Source organism: Tenrec ecaudatus, chromosome 6 (assembly GCF_050624435.1).
Source record: "Tenrec ecaudatus isolate mTenEca1 chromosome 6, mTenEca1.hap1, whole genome shotgun sequence".
NCBI lineage: Eukaryota > Metazoa > Chordata > Mammalia > Afrosoricida > Tenrecidae > Tenrec > Tenrec ecaudatus.
The window spans coordinates 112,326,234-112,338,238 of record NC_134535.1 but is presented as its reverse complement, the minus strand read 5'-3'; positions in this window follow the sequence as shown (position 1 = coordinate 112,338,238).

Here is a 12,005-nt window from a genome sequence, read left to right as displayed (position 1 = left end):
GTTTAATAGCATAGAATTCATTAACAACCTGAGTGCTTGAGAGTACAAAATGGGTTAAAGAAGCCGTGTTCAATACATATATGAAGCAGTAGAGCAGAGTGGCTAGGATCTCAGTGTTTGGCAGTAATCAAATCTAGTCGCATTCTATTGAGAGCTGTTGACTGTCCCTCAGCCTCAGTCTCCTCGTGTTAAAGGGGAGTAACTCTTCTTTGAAGACAGATGTGCTTGGCACAGTTGCTGTAAAGAATAAATTTTTAAAAACATTTTTTGAAGTCTATAAAGCACAGAAAGTGTTCAGGACATCTCGGCCATTAATATTATTGCTGCTTTTATTGAGTCAGCTAGTTGCCATTTGAAATCATTTTATAACAGTCCATAATCATATGATGATTAAGGGTTACAAATGTAGCTATGGCAATTAAAATGACAAAATATGTTGGTTAGATATATGTTGTTAGAAGTGTCCCTCTTTGGTCTGTTTAGAACCTGCTCAAACACCACAAAGCAAAGCAAATCCACTGCCATCAAGTCAATTCCCACTCACAGCAATCCTCTATGGGACTTCCAAATCTGTAAATCTGTAGGGAAGCAGCGAGCCTCACCATTCTTTTATGGAGTAGCTGGTAAGTTTGAACTGCTGACATTGTGGTTTGCAGCCCAGTAGCCACTACCTTTATCTAATCCATGTGTTAGAACATATAAAATTGCTTTCTACATTTATGACAATAATTTATTGAGGACATTATCTTCTGATTCATTGTCTACTACATCAAATGCTGTGTGTGCATTTTTCCTTTAGAATTTAGTACTAGAGAAAACTTTACTTTTCTAGAGTAATCTACAAGTTTCTTCCTTAATAAGAATTTTATAATTGATCATCTCTCCCTGTTGACTTGACTTCCCAAGAAACTGCAAGGTAATACCTGAGAAATGTTTGGTAGCTGAATGAATAACTGAAAGAGTGAGTAAAGCCACTCTATTCGCATTCACGATCTCCATATTTGTGGCATTTTGTCTTTCTATTTCTAATTATATTTTATTATATATATTCTTAGCCTCAAAGCCTTGTGGAACTAGCTAGGCAATAAATAAATCTATAAATATCTGATTCATATCCTGAATATTAAGGTCTTTACCCAAAACTTCCAAATGCAGGATCCAGTACTTCTTAGAAGTAGGGCAGTCCCTGAGGGTATCTAGGAATTCGCTCATAATGCTCCCATGCCTATATCCCATAAATCAGGTATAATTTCATGGGAAGAAGGAGATGACTTTGTCAGCAGGTGCTAAAGAGATTAAAGAGAAATTCATACACATTTTCAAAGCCCATTTACTTCAGCTTCCAGAGAAGTAGTCACATGTTGGGCTGCTAACTGCAAGGTCAGCAATTCAAAACTAGCAGCAACTCGATGGGAGAGGGACTGAGTTTTTTTATTACCATAAAGAATTACAGCCTCAGAAACTCACAGGGGCAGTTCTACACCGTCCTTTAGGGCTGCTACGAATTGACATTGACTTGAAGGCAGTGAGTTTGGTTTTTCATTTCCAGCCTCTGAAAGCAAAGGGCTGGATTTATCCTTCAACCTATGTCCATACATTACAAGATGGAAAAGGTCTCTGTTCCTCTCTCTTTGTTTTCCTAGATATGATTTTAACCTGATTTCACCTGTGTGAACATAATTGAGAATATTGAGTGCAAACAAACAATTATTTATCCAGGGCTCGGGTCTTCCAAAGCACCCAACCACTAAGTCACAATAACCTCCAACAGACATATATTGATCCAATATGAATGTGAGACATAAGGAGCTCATACCTTAAAGTGTAGGATATTAATATGTAAAGTAAAAAGAGATCTTTTATTTTTCAAAGAGATATTTTCATTGCATTCTTTAGAGGCATAGATGCAAGGGATCTTGGTGAAGCATCATGAACAAAGAGACAGGATCTGGGCTCTTGGAAGAAGAGACACTCAAGCTCATTTTAAAGACTGCATAGGAGTTAACTAGTGTGGAGTATGGAAAAGGGCATGGGGGTATTTACTAAACAGTATATAGTATGTCGCTAGTACACATAAGTATAGCTGGACAGATTTCTAAAATATTGAATTGCTAATAGTCTCCAGTTCATGAGTCCTTATTAGCCATCGGGCCACCCAACCCCTGAGGATTCCCCAGTGGGAACTTAAGCCCTCACCAGGTGTTGAGCAGGGGAGAACATGTTGGGTTCTGGTAGGTAACAAGGTACTTTGTGGGGTACTGATTTTTTAAAAATTAAATAAATGTGGAGACAGGGAGAAGAATTCGAAGGTTCTGCTGTATTTCATATCAGAGAAACAAAGGTCAGAACTAAGTCTGAGATGATAAAACATGAAGTAGAGACAAAGATCAGAGAGTTAAATCAATAAGATTTTGAGAATGAGGAGATAGAGTAAGAAAGAACAGGATAATATGTTCCCTAATCCTTTGGCATAGGTGATTAAAAGACTTTTAGTACCAACAACTGTGGTGAGACTCACAGGTGAAAATACCAAGTTGGGTTTAAGATCAATTGTGGATGAGATGCTGTGTAATTTTCAGGTAAAGATGATCATCAGAATATTCAATGCTGAGACTTGGAGAAATCATGAGCAAACTAATAACAGAACTTGGCGCTGATGTAACCACCTAGGGAGAGACTAAGATAAGTAGGTTTGGTGGGGTCACCAACCTTTATAGGATGGGTAGAAAGACATCAGCCCATAATATAAATGATGAGTAGTAATAAAGCCCATAGAAGCCCAGACCTAATACTTCTGAGACATAACCAGACACCTCACAATATTGGTTTATGAGATTTAAAAGCGTAAAACCATAGTTTCATGACAATCCACTCAATTGGCACAACACAGTCCATAAAGTTGATATTCTACATCATTAGGCTCCCAAAGTCATTTGACCTACCACCCCCTTTACAGACAAGAAATTAAAAACTACTCAGTGCCCCTCTGGCAAGTAAAAGCCTTTTTAATATAGCCCATAATACAGGAGAGAGGATAAGATATCTGCTTTTGTGCACCCCCCCCCCCCAATCATTCCAGTACTCCCAGAGAGCACTTTGGAAAACACTCTTCTAAGTAGTGTCTGGCATCTTAGAAGCATGGAAGGAACCATCTAAAATATAACCATTGTTCTCTACTCATATGGAGTATAAAAGAAGAAAACAAAAGATTTAAAGAAGAAACTAGTCTACAGGACAAGTTGCCTACAGGACCCACAGCCTCATCTATCATGAAACCAGAAGAACTAGATGGTTGCCTAGCTACCACCCACCAACATTCTGACCAGGGTCATAATTGGTGTCTGGGTCAAATGGGATCTCAATTAAAAAAAAAAAAGACCAAGATGACTGTCTCTTTAGTGGGGACTAGAGGAACCATGGAATCTAACATTGTGACATACCTATTCCATTTCAAGCTGAAGCCACCCTTGGAAGTCCCCTTCAGCTAAATAACTGGTTGACTACTAAACTGTACAATATCATCCACTGGTAATGTGTTTCTTTAGAAAAAATCATGTCTATGAGACCAAATAGTCAGTACTAACCCCAAAGTGCAGAAGAGAAAGGATATGGGAGTCAGAAACAGGGCAGCTAGATTAATGGAATCAGAACACCCAGAACAGAAATCATGAGAATATTTGCAAAATGTGGCAAAAAACATAACCAATGTCACTGAAGAGTACAAGGGTATGTCAAAAAAGCTTTTGTTACCAAAGCCTAGAAACCTGTATCAAACAAAAATATTAAACTGGAAAGCTATTCTTTCCCAACATATCTGGGTCTATACATTTTCCAAGGCAGTGTTTGCATCTCTCCAATCCTTCCCCGAGAATGCCGTGCACTTTGATCCACGCCATATCACGACAGCAGTTCTGTCATCCTCAAGGGACTCAACCCATCAACCTTCTTCCATGTTCTTTGAGCTTGAGGAAACAAAAATCATCTTCAGGGGTATTTTCAGGGCTTTGGGGTAGATGTAGAATTTCCCAGTGAAATTCTCATAAGGCCATCAACAGGTGCATTGTCATGATGGGTGGGGGCGGGGAGGAATCCCTCAGTGCAATTTCCTGGCCTTGTTTCTGACCAGTGCAGCTTTTTATTCTCTTAAAACTTCGTCAACAAATTTTTTTAATTTAAAAAAAGTTTAATTCTTCCTAATACGTCCTCTTGAGCACCCTGTGTCCTTCTAGAAAATCTATTAAAGTGACCCCTTCAAAACTCCAAAAACTAGTTTGAGAATTTCCTGACCTTCCTTAAGAGGGTTGCTTCATCAAAACACTGTTGTTTATGTGAGGTGGAATTTTCATAAACTTGCTGCAGAGCTTCAGTCATTTGGTAAAAGGTCCACTTGAATTTTGTTAAAAATGTAATATTAACCTTCCTCTCAAAATTGTTTTCCTCCATGGCACACACAGAAAGTATTCTTTGTTTGTTTGTTGGAACGTACACTAATGAGCCCAAGACAAGTGGATTGCTGAATTGCTGAGAGAGCGTTTCTGGAGCCGCCCACAGACGCGTTTCAACATGTTTTGTGTGGAATAAACTCATGCCAGTGTGCACTGAAACCTTAATGGCGATACTTTTTGGCTTACCCTCCTATGTATCCCAAACACAAACAAACAAACAAATGGAGGCTGTGCGGTTACATAGCTGATTCCAACTCATAGTCACCTCTACAGGGTTTCGGAGACTGCACATCCCCTAAGAGCATATAGCTCATCTTTATTCTATGAAGGCCAGCTGACAGTGAGCGGCCCACACTTCCCCACACGACCAGGGCTGCGCCGTCAGCTGTACACAATCTGTTCGTGTACACAACCTGTTCGTGTACACAACCTGTTCGTGCACACAACCTGTTCAATGGGAACCCAATAGGCTCTTCAAACATTTACCAGACGCACAATTTTTAAAAATTTAAGAAAAAAATGGTAGAGGAATGCTGAGAGATGCAGAATTTCAAGAAATAAAGGCTCAATATCGCTAAAGGTCCAATAAGACAGGGACAGAAATACACTGTGGAATTGGTCAATGAAGGCGTCAGAGGTGACCTAGAGAAAGGGCTTCACTTTAAGGGCTGCAATGGAAGTCGGATGAGTCTGACTGCAGAATGAGTCTGGAGGAAAAGATAGGAGAAGCAAAGGTCTGGGACAGCACCTGCAGCCGCCTTTCTGGAGAAACTGGTATGAGAACAACGGGGTGAGACTGGGTGGCAGCTAGCGGGTGAAGAGCAGTGGCAGTCCATGAACCTGCGGTCATACTGCTCTTAGGTCCGATGATGCATTTTTGTCACACAGCTAAGTCCCAAGACTTGGCAATTGACGGCGCTGGCCTTGGCTTTCTGCATGTTTTAATGCTGCTGTGGAGCTTTTTAAATCGCTTTTAACACCTCTTTGAATTGCTGTACTTGCTTTTCTAGGTTCACTCTGTTAACTTGATTGTCATCTACCTCCGTTTAGTGCCAAAACCAAAGAGTGGATGCCGATTATCACGGCCTCCATGGCTAAGGACTGGCTCAGTTTCAGGCCCTCCCTCCCGGGAGGGAGTGTTCTGATTCGTGAATGGTGCTGATGGCCTTTCTGTGTTGTCTCATTTGATAATGACGTCAGAACACCAATCTTACGTTTAGAGAAAACTGTGGGACTTACAGTTTTGTTACTTTGATTCAAAAGTTGTAAATTGTGTGTGGATACATTGGTATTTATAAATTACATTTCTGGAAGTTCTTTATAGTTCTTCCCAGTCAGGAATGATGTAGATATGAGATTAATTCTAGAGTATGACTCATTTAATTCTGTAGTACAAACAGAAAGAGGACAACATTGCCTAAAGAATTAGAATATAATTTATATTATAGGACATTTTACATACAGACTTATAAATCACTCATTTAATTAATTAAAATGTTCATGCAAATATTTATTGAGAGCCTAATGCCTGCCACAGGTGTGGACAATATTTTATGTGAGCAAAGAAGATTCAATTACCTAACTTTGCCAAGAATGTCAGCTAAGGCCTTGCATATGGTTGTGCTTGACCAGAGATTGGAAGAGTTAATGGGGAGTTGCCAGATGGACTACTTGGGGAAGGGCATTCTTTAAAGAGAGAGTTGCATTGTATAGAATGAATTGGAATGGGTACATGTGTTAAGCTGGGTTTTCTAAAGAAGTAAAACCAATAGCACCTATTTATGTATAAGAAAGAGCTTTCTAGCAACAGAAGAGCCACCCAGCTGCTGCCTAGGTAAGCCCTGTGGGGACAACTATGGAGTGGATATATCTGACCTCCTCCGGCTTCCCCTTTGCCATGAAACAGAGGGCAGTCATGCCATCCCTCTTGACCTATTCTCACATCAACCATTCATCCTGTTGCACTTTACATCTATTGTGGTGGGGTAGTTACATGATCTGTTGTCAATCTGAGACTTAAGAGTGAAAGGGTGGAGCTTAGCCTGTCAATCAGGTCACAGCTGGACGATCTCATTTGGAGGTGCTATGGAGAAAAAGAGCTCGTTGGAGGCAGGCCACATGCTCACTCCCTGTAAGACATTACTGACAAGGAGCCTGATGGCGCTACACAGATGCAGCCAGAGCCTTGGAATTGAAATAGCCGCATGGAGACCCCTGCCAGCCCAAGATGCTTCTACCACCACTGGTTCCACAACACTTCCCACCCACTGGCCTGTGATCGTCCTGCATTCGGCGTCATTGCATGTGTTTCATGAGTCTGAAGAGGGATTTATAGATTGGTATCAGACATATGGGCTAATATCAGACTTATGGACTTGATCTGGACTGGGCTAGGATAATTTTTCAATATTCAATTGCTGTTTTATATAAAGCTCTTTCTTTTTTTAATATGGCATTATTATTTTGATTTTAATCTTTCAAGTCACCCAAAACTGGCAATTTAAAAATTAAAACAAAAGGAAAAGTTGAAGCAGTGTGACTCTTACATCATTGAACCACTTCCTATGGTTAGCTGTTAGTATTTAACAAATTCAAAGTTAATGAGTCCTTGCATTCAATCGGGCTTTGGTGCCTTAGCTAGGATGCATAATTTTTTGGCTCTTTTCTTTTTTTAAAAAAACATTTTATTAGGGACGCATACAACTCTTATCACAACTCATACATACATCAATTGTGTAAAGCACATCTGTACATTCATTGCCCTCATCATTTTCAAAGCATTTGCTCTCCACTTAAGCCCTTGGCATCAGGTCCTCTTTTTTTTCCCCCTCCCTCCCTGCTCGCTCCTCCCTCATGAGCCCTTGATAATTATAAATTATTTTTTGTCATATCTTTCTCTTTCTGATGTCTCCCTTCACCCCCTTTTCTGTTGTCCGTCCCCCAGGGAGGAGGTCACATGTACAGCCTTGTAATTGGTTTCCTCTTCCAACTCACTCTCCCTCTACCCTCCCAGTATCACCACTCACACCCCTGGTCCTGAAGGTATCATCCGCCCTGGATTCCCTGTGTCTCCAGCTCCTATCTGCACCAGTGTACATCATCTGGTCTAGCCAGACTTGCAAGGTAGAATTCAGATCATGGTAGTGGGCAGGGCGGGGTAGGGAGGAAGCATTTAGGGACTGGAGGAAAGTTGTACTCTTCATCGGTGCTACATCACACCCTGACTGACTCATCTCCTCCTCTAGACCCCTCTGCAGGGGGATCTCCAGTGGCCGACAAATGGGCTTTGGTTCTCCACTCTGCACTTCCCCCTTCATTCACTATGGTAAGATTTTTTTGTTCTGATAATGCCTGATACCTGATCCCTTTGATACCTCGTGATTACACAGGCTAGTGTGCTTCTTCCATGTGGGCTTTGTTGCTTCTGAGCTAGATGGCCACTTGTTTACCTTTAAACTTTTAAGACCCCAGACACTATACCTTTTGATAGCCGGGCACCATCAGTTTCCTTCGCCACATTTGCTTATGCACCCGTTTGTTCTCAGCGATCCTATCATGGGGGTGTGCACCCAATGATATGATTTTTTGTTCTTTCATGCCCGATAACGGACCCCCTCAGAACCTCAGGATAAAGCTCTTTCTTATACACATGTGGATGCCTCTGGATTTGTATCTCTAGTAAAACAAGACTAACACATGTGGGTTCAATAACTTATTGCATTGGCCACATAGAATTAACAGATTAAAAAATAATTTACAGATAATCCTCATAATTAAGGGAGTTTATGGAAGAAATCAATAGGTTACCATAGTCAGAATCTACAAAGAGTAAGGAGACAGTCATTGGTTTCCTCAGCCAGCAGCCAAATTCCACTCCAGTCCTCAAACTCTCAGCCACTAGTGCCCTGGCCTTTACCTCCATGGGCCAGGAAGGCAGCCCACCTGTCAGTCTGTCCTTCAATTTCAGTCTCAGCACTGCTTCTCTGAGTCTCCATGTCACAGCCTTGGAGGCGTCTGGTCTCAGCGGACTCTGCCACTTCAGACAGAGATTTTGAACATGGTCTTCCAAGGTCCTTGGAGTTTTTCTCTCAGCTTCTGCTTCAAAGAATGGCAAAGAAGTGGGGGATAGGGGGATGGTAATTGAAACTGACCAATCCCCAATCTAATTTGTATAGTCCCCTCCAATCACTTAGTGGGAACTACATAGAGACATTGGTAGAAAAGCCATATTAAAATATTTCACTCCCCAGGAGAGTAAGGGGAAGGTGAGAGGGAGAAAGAGGGAACCGATCCTAATGCTCTACATATAACCCCCTCCCAGGGGGCCGGATAACAGAAAAGTGGGTGAAGGGAAATGTCAGACAGTGTAAGACATGAAAAACCAATGATAATTTATAAATTATCAAGGGTTCATGAGGGAGGGAGGGGGAAAATGAGGAGCTGATACCAAGGGCTCAAGTTGAAAGAAAATGTTTTGAGAATGACAATGGCAACATATGTACAAATGAACTTGATTGTATGAATTGTGATAAGAGTTGTATGAGTACCCAATAAAATGATTTTTAAAAAATTTTTTTGCTCCACCAGAAGCAGATCCATCTCAGGTCTGAGGGTCAGATGCTACACTGGAGGCTGTGCCTGACAAGCAGGACCAGGAAGCAGAAAGATGAACCAGAAGATTAAAGCAGGAAGACCATGGTTGGTGGATGCAGAGGTGGGTCAGTCAGTCAGATGTTAGGCTCTGATGGCTCCTGGGTCTGCAGGCAATAAGAGAGGCCACTGGTAGCCTACATGATGGGCTGCCAGCCCAGGTTGCCAGAAGTCAGGTGCAAGATTCGGCCTGCAGGGAAAAAGGGGGAGAGAGTTCTTATAGATAGATAGATAGATAGATAGATAGATAGATAGATAGATAGATAGATAGATAGATAGATAGATAGAGATATATCACACTCCCTAGAAGCCACCATCAGGTTGTGGCTTGAGGAAGGAATTGACTCTACTCTAATTTTCTCATAACTTCTTGCTACATTATGTTAGATAACATTATGGGGAAGTCTGACTTTCACACTACCGAAGATCCTGGCCCAGCTAAGTTGACATAAAACTTAATCATCAAAGGAGAGGAAGCAGGGGGAAAAAGTAGAAGATTTTTGCAACCTATAGTTTGAGTAAGATATGATTATCATCCTTTGTGACAGGTAATATCTCAGGTGCTGGACAGATGAAAAATGCATATTCGCCGACCTCCAGAGGCTCATTGTCTGCTACAGGGGATGAAATATGTAAGGGCTTATGCAAGGGAATATAGAAGAGAAAATTATAAGAATTAAGCGTGGTGGGAGAAATCATCTCCTTTGATGTGTGCCTTCACCAACACGCCAAAAATGGCCTTGTTTTGTTGGTTCCACTCTATAAAAAGTTCTAGAAGTCCATGAAGGTACCTCTGATCAGACTAGACAACCAAGTATCTTAAAGTTTTAGAAAATATATAGTTATATCATAATTAAATATTTTCTATCATAGAAAGCTAAGAGATCAACAGAAATTCATTTCTTTTCTAATATTTATTTCAAAATCCTATTTGTTCATTCCCTAGAGCTACTCATGAGATGTTCAGTTTTTAATGACTCACTTGGCTCCTTTCCACCATTCTTCTACTTTGGAGCCATTAATTTTTCATCTATAGATTCAACCCCACCCGATGCTCTGAAATTAAAGATATTTCTAGTCCAACCATATTTAATAAGCTCTAGTCTAATGGGTTAACCATCTCATCTTAGACAATGATCAAGCACTGTTCCAGTATCTGGGCTCTCCTTTTGCCCTTTATGACTAACCCTCCAATGCTCAGGCCTGCCCTCAAAGGCCTCATCAAGTTGAGCCCCCTTGCCTACTGAAAAACTTCCCTCACTGAGACCTTGTTTCTTGACTTTCCAAATGACTTCCATGACAACCTGTCACAATTTGATGAATCTGCCAAGTCTCTGGATCCTTGCCTTTTGGGGTCTGGTCTGTCTAGCCATTCACTCAGCACTGTGTCTGACCTAGTTTTCTTTCAAATCAACAGAGAAGTGTTAACCTGAAGGAGGCACAGAGTGTCAAGCCTCTCCACTCCTCAGCTCTTGTCCCACCTGCAAAAAAAGACTTCAGGCAAGGGACAACATTCAGACAAGAATCATTGAAGAGGTTTGAACAGAAAGAGTAAGCTTATTGGAGGATACTTTGGAAAAGAAAGCCAAAGGGCGCTTGGCTAGTCTAAACGGCCTAGCAAAACATAAAGCTAGGTCTTCTATTCTGTTAGGGTGGACCTCCCATCATGGACTGGCTGTCTGGTGGCTCTTCTGTCATTGGCTGCTCCTCCATAGCGTCCACTTTCTCTTTTCAGATATGTGCCACTCCAGCACCCCAGCACCCCTGATTCCTGCTGTGCTCTTGCCTCAGCCCCAAACTCCATGCTCAGTCATTGTAGTGGTTGTGTGAACGTCCTTCTCTCTCCTTTCCCCTGCCACATTTCATTATCTTCAGTATGCCAGGTCTCATCCAGTGATGAGAAAATGTATTTTTATCCCGCCCTTCACATCCTTTGGGCTGGCAGATATGCGCAGAAGCTTGTCTCCACCTCTCTTTTGTGTGTACGCTTCCTGCCAGCTTCCTTCCACTATCACCTCTTCTCCCCTTGCCGGTCTCTGACTGGACAACAGGAGTTTTAAAAATATAACTTATTCTTGATCCTCTTGATCATTGTAGTATACCTCTTAGGGTCATTTAAGCCACGCAATGGAAACAAACAACTCCAAATTTTATCAGCTTAAGACATCAAAGGTTCTTTTTCTTGTGTGTGTTACACGGCCCTTAGGAGTCAGCTGGGGCTCTGCTTTTCAAGTCTCTGCTTTGCGGGCCTGACTTTGAGACTCTGGCTATAAAGTGGCACCGTCTGGAACCTCTGCCTGCGTGATAGTCAAAGAAAAGAGAGCTGCCTTGGTCTGTAAAGGTACCAACCTGGAGATGACTCACATCACCTCCACCGAAAACTCCATTGACGAAGAATACCATCTTTGGTGTGTCAGGAAGGAGACAAGCCCCGGAAATTGACAAATGGTGCCAAGAATGATTAAATCTGGCACAATTTTTTTTAACTAGCAGATTACCTGGGCCCCTTTTCATCTTGTTCACAAACTTGTAAATAAAACAAAATGTGACGACTGAAAATTGTGTGCATAGTACTAGGCCTGGAAGATACTCTGAGATTAATCATAGTCGATAATCAAGTAAAACCTGTTGGGAAATTGGCTCACCTCGTGGATAGTCGTTTAAGCTGTATTAGCATTAAGGTATACCTGCAATATCCTAAAGAGAAAGAGCGTGTTTAATTTATTCAATTCAGGGTTTCTTCACTTACTTAACCACATTTTTGTTGTGGTAAAACTTACCAACCTACGGGAAGCACCTTGGTAAATACTGCCTTATGTCTTTTAGCTTTATTACAACCCCATGAGAAAGAAGGTGTCACAAGTGAGTTTTTTGCTGTATGTTAGTTGTCTAAAAGAGTTTATTGGGGAA